At 37.1% G+C, this 6,985-nt stretch overlaps 1 protein-coding gene across 3 annotated transcripts in view; it reads right to left on the bottom strand.

Moving 5' to 3' along the window:
* The window catches only part of lingo1a (leucine rich repeat and Ig domain containing 1a), a 157,270-nt gene extending 151,282 nt beyond the window's left edge, over window positions 1-5,988 (bottom strand). The window contains exons 1-5 of one of the 3 annotated variants that reach the window (XM_079809186.1): window positions 5,900-5,971; window positions 5,698-5,757; window positions 1,982-2,112; window positions 1,693-1,889; window positions 1,527-1,606 (exon numbers count right to left, since the gene is read on the bottom strand). The gene's annotated coding sequence lies outside the window, so the exon portion shown is untranslated. Of the gene's footprint in view, window positions 1-1,526; window positions 1,607-1,692; window positions 1,890-1,981; window positions 2,113-5,697 lie in introns of all 3 variants that reach the window. The other 2 variants (XM_079809187.1, XM_079809185.1) reach the window with 2 other exon arrangements.
* Between the last annotated feature and the right edge of the window lie 997 nt (window positions 5,989-6,985).

Below are 6,985 nucleotides of genomic sequence, written 5' to 3'. Positions count from 1 at the left end.
TGTGTGTGTGTGTGTCAGCACGTAGGCTATAAGAACAGCAACTAGCAATATTGACAATCTGCAGTCTTGTTATTGTTCAGTAAAACTACAACTATAGCCTGTAATGACAAAAATGTCTTGTTTTTATATTAAATCATTTTGTATTTTCAACATTTTTCTTAAAGGGGTGATGAATTGAGAAATCAACTTTTCCTTGAGCCTTTGATATATAAAAGGTCATGGTATTATAAGAATATCCTGTAAGTTTCAGAGCTGAAAACTTCCTTGTTAGTCAAAGAAAAGCTTTTATTGACACCAGGCCCAGTAAACGATCGATCTCAGGATATGCCCGGCTATGATGTAAGAGTGTAGTAAAGCACCGCCTCAACAGAAGAAGAACAACGCCTGATTCTGTAGCCCCGCTCACCGACTCGTGCCACTAACATGACAGCTAAGAGCAGCATAGAGCTAAACAGCATCGAATTTCTAAGCAGTAAACATACCACATAAGCTTTTCGGATTCAGATTTTTAAGCATTCGGATTCCAATATTATGAACTTTATTTTTAATGAATATCCAGCTCACGTGGGGAAGACATTGCACGTATGTTCATTTAACCACGGATTCGTTTGTAAACAAGAGACTAGATTTGCAGACAGGATGAGATTACATGAACGAATGAAGCAACACACTAATGTGAGTAAATAAATTGTTTTTATATGTGATAGTATTGCATTGATACAGACCGTTTGATATCTATGGATTATGTGTACGTGTCTAACAGAACATACTTTAGCACGCTGTCACAGGCTGGAGAATCCTTTATTTGTGGTGTTCTTGGTTCATTACTGTCTTGATGTGCGTTGTTCACTCTCTTGACTCGATATTTGAAGGGCGTATGTGTGTACGGTTCGCGGTTATATTCATAGATCGGGCGGGCCAAGTGACATTAATAAAAAAATATCATTCCAATCAATCGCAGGTGGATGGGAGATGAATCATTGTGTTAGTTTGATAAAGACATTTTGCGAGCACTGGCTGTGGGCTGGGCGATTCATTCCGGTTGCCGTTTACCACATGCTGTCACTGACAGGGGGAGCAGAAGCTCATTGAATATGCAAATCTTATCCAATCCTAGCCGTGGGTGTTTACTTCCAAGTCTTCAGTGCGGCACGCCCATCAAAACTGAGCGTTTCTTTAGAGAGCCTCAAAACCAGGTCAGAAAATAGCCTATAACTTATTCATTATGATGTTTTTAAATGTAAAAACCACGCAAACGCAATACGTTGACCTCACACAACAGAGTATAAAAAAATAAAAGCCAGTTCATGACCCCTTTAATCAATTAAAATGAAACTTAATTCAGTTAATTAATCTCCCAAGTTTGATGTTTGGTCTATTCTGGTGCACATATTTTTTTTTAAATAAAATAAAATTAATACAAATTTAGTAATCATTAATTAATTAACATCCATAATGTGGCATTTCCAAGTAAAACAGGACATTTAACCAGATTCATGATAAGGTTGTGAAAATTGGGCATTTACCATTAATTGTGAAGAACCAACCTCTCTGAAAAATCACGGGCACCTATTGGTCGAAATTGAAGCGGCCTTGCTGATGTCAGCTGAAAGGAAAATTGTTTGAAACATTAGAATAATGAATCCCTCATAATAAGACCAGGCATATGCATTAAGAAAGAAAAAGCCATACATTTTGATTATATGTTGACTTCTTTGAAGGTTCTGTGAAAAACACCACAGGCCTGGCAAGAACGCAGACGATTCAAGCTGGGGATCGGCGTCCAAAACACAACATCTGCTGGTGTAGTGTGACCAGTACTGCTGTGTCCTTTGATAGCCACACACGCGCGTGCTCACGGGATGGTGGGTTGATGCTGTCGGCCTTCACTGGGGAAATCATAATAACATACGACAAAGATGCTGCTTTTGAAAGCCGCTTTGAAATAAGGGGGCGTTTAGACAGAGAGAGATTCACGCACCTTCAGAAGCCAGCGCTGCACACTGCAGCTAAAGCCAGAGCAGCACACCATCCATCAACAGCAGACACTGCAGCACAACAGAGCTTAATAAAAGACAGCCAGGGCCCAGGATGAGGCTTTGGGTCTCAAACCTGCACCAAACAGTGCAGCACATTATAAGTAGTACAAGGTTAAAAAAAAACGAGCAGTGAAAAATATTGTCTTTAAATAATACAAAATTGGAGTATTTTATTCATATATGATATGTCCTCTGTAGTTGACACCAGGACTCTGTATAAAATAAAATGACATGAAATTGCATGTATAGGCAAAAAAAATTTAATTTATTTTTCATTCACCAATCAATTTTTAGTTTTCAGGATTGTTTTTAAACAAACTCTGTTTGAAGATGGTTTTGAACTATGTTATGAAAGATATAACGGAATGCATTGAAATACCATTTTACTTTATGCAATGTGTGGGTAAAATGACCATACTTGGATTTTCCCATGCAATACAATGTATCTAAACACTGCATCTAATTTGCATATTAATGTGTTCTTGTGCAACATGTAAGGGAAATAGAAGTGTAATAATGGGAGGAATAATTGGCAACATTTTCATAATAATATAATCTAATATTTCATAGGAATATTTTAATTATTATATGTAATTTCTTTGCCTATTCACTTGTTGTGTCTCCAGAGTACCTGATAAACATGATTTAAGTCCTGGCGTCGACTACAGTGGACATTTATGAAATCAATGCCCTGTTTTGTGACAGAAAGTCATATTTTGATTAGAAACCCCATAACATCTTCCTGAGATGTTGATTTATAACAAACAATTAGAAAATGAATCCGATTTAAATCATAATTACAAAATATTATCATATTTCCATAAGAGTGCTAAACATTAATGTCAGCCGTTTTTAAAGACCAAGAAGAAGAAGTTGTCCTGGTGAAACCTCCAAACATTTGGTATCTCTGCAAAGCCCCGAATGTGCTCTTTACAGGACATCCAGACTGTGACATGTGACATGTAGGATGTCAGAGAAATTCACTAAAATATAATGTCCACCACAGTGGACAAAAGTCTATTCCTGGGTCTTAGGAGGTTAAACTATATAAATACTACTATTAAAAAAAAACCTATAAATAAAACTGGACACAATAATAAACAAGTGTGCAGCAAAGTAGTACAAACAAATAATAGTGGCGTCGTCTTTATGAAACTCTCAAGTCTCATTTAGTTGACCCAAAAGACCTCTAACAAAACTTTTGAATGTATTTCAAAGATTCTATGCCGTGAACGTCACAAAGTTTAGAGAAACAGAGTATTTGTTGGGGGTCATCAGAGGCCGACACAAAATCTGAGGGAATCAATCCATGCTGCTGAGTCATAAATGCCCCAGAGTGATACTACTTGCAATTACTCAGCATGTACAGCACTGTGTGTTGTGATGCGAATTCTTCAAATTAAACAAACTTTGATGGTACTATTTTGAGATCGAAAGTATGCGTCATCATAGGCAGATGGAACAGTTTGTGGTTGAAAACTAACACTCTACTGCATCCAAGTGAAACTAAAAACAACACCAAAACTTCACTGAAACTGACAACTGATGCCAGGAATAAAAACTATAATAAAGAATGTTTTATAATAACCCTGTGTGTTGTTTTAGAGGCATGTGCTGTTAAGAGAGCTGTGGTATTTGGGTTGGAGAATGATGCTTGATTAAGCTTTTGTTGGTCTCTGTTTGAGGAGCCTCTCAACACCCAGAGGGGTTTAGTCCACTCATGCTCTCCCATCGAGAGTCTCTATTCATCCACACAGACCTTGGAAAAACCCAACAAGGCTGTTTCAGAATGAATAAACAAGAAATAATGATTAACCCACCCCTGGTCAGAGCTGAGAGTCCCTGTGCGGCCTTTTCAAAATTGAATGGGCAGTTCAAACTAAAAATCTAGCATTATTTATTCACCCTTCATGTTGTTTCTAATCCGTATGACAAAAACAGAACTTTTAAGGGCTGTACTGGTCGATGTTTTTCATTCAATTACAATTATAAAAAGCGTCCATGCGCCTTTAAAGTATCATAAAACTAGTCCATATATTTCCAGTCTTCCGAAGACAAAAAAAGTATCGGCATTCGAATGATGAACAAATCACTTTTCAATGAATCCATTGATTTCATTCACAAAACCGATCAGAATGATTTGTTCACGAATCTGGCGAATTTGGTTCTTGAATAATCTGTTGATTCGACTCACAAAACTAGTCTGAATGATTTGTTCATGAATCAGACCGATTCAGACTCAATGATCTAGTGACAGTTGACAGTTGAGTCAATGAGTTTGAGAAATGAATCAGTCCGATTTGAGAACAATCTGTTGATTCGACTCACAAAACCAGTCTGAAAGATTTGTTCATGAATCAGACCGATTCATACTCAATGATCTTGTGACAGTTGACAGTCGAGTCAATGAGTTTGAGAAATTAATCAGTGCGATTTGAGAATAATCTGTTGATTCAAGTCACAAAACCAGTCTGAATGCTTTGTTCATGAATCAGACCGATTCAGACTCAATGATCTAGTGACAGTTGACAGTCGAGTCAATGAGTTTGAGAAATGAATCAGTCCGATTTGAGAATAATCTGTTGATTCGACTCACAAAACCAATCAGAATGATTTGTTCACGAATCTGGCGAATTTGGTTCTTGAATAATCTGTTGATTCGACTAACAAAACCAGTCTGAATGATTTGTTCATGAATCAGACTGATTCAGACTCAATGATCAAGTGACAGTTGACAGTTGAGTCAATGAGTTTGAGAAACGAATCAGTCCGATTTGTGAATAATCTGTTGATTCAACTCACAAAACCAGTCTGAATGATTTGTTCATGAATCAGAACGATCCAGACTCAATGATCTAGTGAGAGTGGCTGACAGTGGAGTCAGTGAGTTTGAGAATCAAATTAATCAGATTTGCGAACAAATTGTTCTTTTGAGTCGACATTTACAATGAATTTTGTTCATGAATCTGACTGATTTGGACTCAATGATCTGGTGACAGTTGACAGTCGAGTCAACGAGTTTGAGAAACGAATCAGTATGATTTGTGAATAATCTGTTGATTCAATTCACAAAACCAATCAGAAGGATTTGATCATTAATCAGACCAATTAGGTTCTCAAACTAACCAACTCAATGATCTGGTCACAGTGGTTCACAGTCAGCGAATTTGAGAACTAAATTAATCAGATTCTTGAATAAATCATTAATTTGAGTGAATCTTTTCAATGAATCTTTTGATTTAATTCACAAAACCATTCTTATGAATCTGACCTATTTGGACTTACCAGTTAACAATCTAGTCAGCGAGTTTGTTCATGAATCTGTCTGATTAGTAAACAAATAATTCTGATCAAAGTCATATGGACAACATTTATGATACTTTTGAGTCCTTTGAGAGTGCATTAATGATGACAGAATTAGCATTTTTGGGTGAGCTACACCTTTAAATGTTAACTGCCATATCCGTCTACCCTTACAAGAGCTTTGAATCTTTGCTCTGTTTTCTCATTTAGACAGCAAAACGGTGTGCGTACTGACAACAAAAGCATATTTAATAAATATTACAATGGTCTTTTGTTTTGTGGTTCCTTTTGAAGGACAGTAAACAGGCCGCACTCGTGTAAATGAATATCAGATGTCACATTAACTTGAGATTACCTGTAAATGTTTGTTCATGTTCGGGGTAATGATGTGGGTCAGCCGCGCTTGCGTTCGGGACTGTTTTCCTCAGATAATACACAAAAGCAGGTTAATGCCACAATGGGAAAGAGCCGGGTATTAATCCATATAAACTCCACATCAGTGTCAGTGCTTAAAATGTCAAGCAACGAGACAAATGAATGGAATTGAAATTAATTACCTCTCAGGCAGAGAGCAATACAATCCCTCTCTCCTCAAATGACTCCTCACTGGAAAAGCCTCGGCTCCACATGAGCGGGATTATTGTACGCAGTAAGAATCAAAAATAGACTTTTATTTGTTTTAGATACAGCGCAGGCTAGGAATAGGCTGTGTAGGTGGCCGATTTCCAGCTGAACTACGCCTCTTTTCTAAACTCTCCCTACATCAGACCATGTTATTGATTCCCATACATACATACAAAAAAAAAAAAAAAACGGTTTGTTGAATAAATAAATAAACACTGCATCAAGTGCAGTTAAATTTATGGAATGGGACTGAAAATGATGAGAGAAAAATGTACCTTTAGATCAGCTCAGGCTGGCTACACAAGTTCGAGTCCAGCTTTCCTTTTCCTGTTCCCAAATCATTTCCAGTCCATTCTCTGCTGTACCTTTCAATAAACGAAAGTGGTCACACAATTCAAAGAAATAATGGGCACACAATTTCAAATATAGTGCTAAAATGATTACCATACACTCTGAAAACCAAAGCTTCCAAAATGTTTTTTTTTGTGGCAGAAATGCCATAGAAGAATAAGGTTAAAAGAACCTTTTTTTGCTTTGTTAGTGTAAAGAACATTTGAATACTCTAAAGAACCAAAAATAATCTTTAGTACAATGGAAAGGTTCCATGGATGTTTAAAGGGATAGTTCACCCAAAAATGAAAATTACCCCATGATTTACTCACCCTAAGTTTACTCACCATAGTTTTTGTGCGCAAAAAACCCCTAAATAACGACTTACATAGTGATGACGATTTCAAAACAAGGCATCATGAAGCTTCGAAGCGTTATGAATCAGCGAGTCGATTCAGCGGTTTGAATCACCAAATTTCAGCAGTTTGGCGGTTTGACACGCGATCCGAATCATCATTCGGCTCACTGATTCATAACGCTTCGAAGCTTCATGATGCCTTGTTTTGAAATCGTCATCACTATGTAAGTCGTTATTTAGGGTTTTTTTGCGCACAAAAACTATTGTCGCCGATTCATAAAGTTATTTTAGAATCACTGTAGTGAGATGGACTTTGTAACGACGTCTTTAG

The sequence above is a fragment of the Gobio gobio genome (genome assembly GCF_949357685.1).
Source record: "Gobio gobio genome assembly, chromosome: 25".
Taxonomy (NCBI): domain Eukaryota; kingdom Metazoa; phylum Chordata; class Actinopteri; order Cypriniformes; family Gobionidae; genus Gobio; species Gobio gobio.
Note: the sequence above shows the minus strand (reverse complement) of the source record. Positions and strands in the feature narration are given on the sequence as shown.